General features: G+C 38.3%; 1 pseudogene; it reads left to right on the forward strand.

Moving 5' to 3' along the window:
* Nucleotides 1-268: 268 nt before the first annotated feature.
* LOC126207005 (5S ribosomal RNA) lies at nt 269-386 on the forward strand (annotated as a pseudogene).
* The last annotated feature ends 887 nt before the right edge of the window (nt 387-1,273 follow it).

Consider the following 1,273-nt stretch of genomic DNA (forward strand, 5'->3'; position numbering starts at 1 on the left):
AGTAGTATTAATGCGACATTTTTTCATATCCAGTGAGATTTTCTCAATAAAACCGCTCTCACATTGAAGATATTGAATTTTCGGTTTAAAGCTAATATCATGGGACCGTGAACAAATCATTTTCGGGTAATATTTTCTAGCTTTATTTCATAACTCGTTGGATGCTCTGAATTGAATCACGTGAGGATGTAATGCCGGATCGTTGAATCAAAAAAGTGGCATCCATATTTATGTTAATAACATAAAAAGATGTACCTTGTATTTACTAGGCAACGGCCTTGCCGCATTGGTTACACCGGTTCCCGTGAGATCACCGAAGTTAAGCGCTGTCGGGCGTGGTCGGCACTTGGATGGGTGACTATCCGGGCCGCCATGCGCTGTTGCCATTTTTCGGGCTGCACTCAGCCTCGTGATGCCAACTGAGGAACTACTCGACCGAATAGTAGCGGCTTCGGTCAGTAATACCATCATGACGATCGGGAGAGCGGTGTGCTGACCCCACACCCCTCCTATCCGCATCCTCCTTGAGGATGACATGCGGTCGGATGGTCCCGACGGGCCACTTGTGGCCTGTAGACGGAGTGTTTTTTTTTTTTTTTGTTTTGTATATACTACCGAAATATGCTTATCGATTAGATAGGGAAGTAAATCACAAATACGCAGTAGGTAAGTAACAATCTTTTCATGAACACACAGTTTTGTGTACTTTGTCAAATATAGTTTTTGGGTTACAACACATTTTCAAACTGATTGAATCATTTATATATCAAAGCTGAAAGGTTTTGAATCTTGCTTCCTCTTAGAAAAAACTTCTGCAGCCGGCCAGTGATAGTCTTATCATAGCAAGCGAAAATTTATACAGACCTGCGAAATGGTTTATTGTTGAATAAAAAATAATATACATCAATAATACTGTTCAATCTGTAGGAATATGAAAATTAATTTAGTTCATTTCATGTTTCGCATTTTCGTACCAAATTTTCATTCATTGCTAATCCTCTCATTTTCATGTGATTAATAATAAAAAAATAGAAAGATATCTTTCTATAAAATGTATGATTCTCATTTGTTAACAAACAAGGAATTGAAATAAAAGTAAAAAAAGTAAATACGTTCTACTACGATGCAGGAACTATCGGCATGACGATTTTAAGTGTTTTACGGTGCGCACTCAGCCGCCAGCAGTTGTGTTAAGTGGAAATGTTTAGTGCTTAACAACGCTCCGAAACCTATTAATCCCCAAAGTCATTTTTTCCGAGATCTTTTTTGAGAA

The sequence above is a fragment of the Schistocerca nitens genome, chromosome 1 (genome assembly GCF_023898315.1).
Source record: "Schistocerca nitens isolate TAMUIC-IGC-003100 chromosome 1, iqSchNite1.1, whole genome shotgun sequence".
Lineage (NCBI taxonomy): Eukaryota > Metazoa > Arthropoda > Insecta > Orthoptera > Acrididae > Schistocerca > Schistocerca nitens.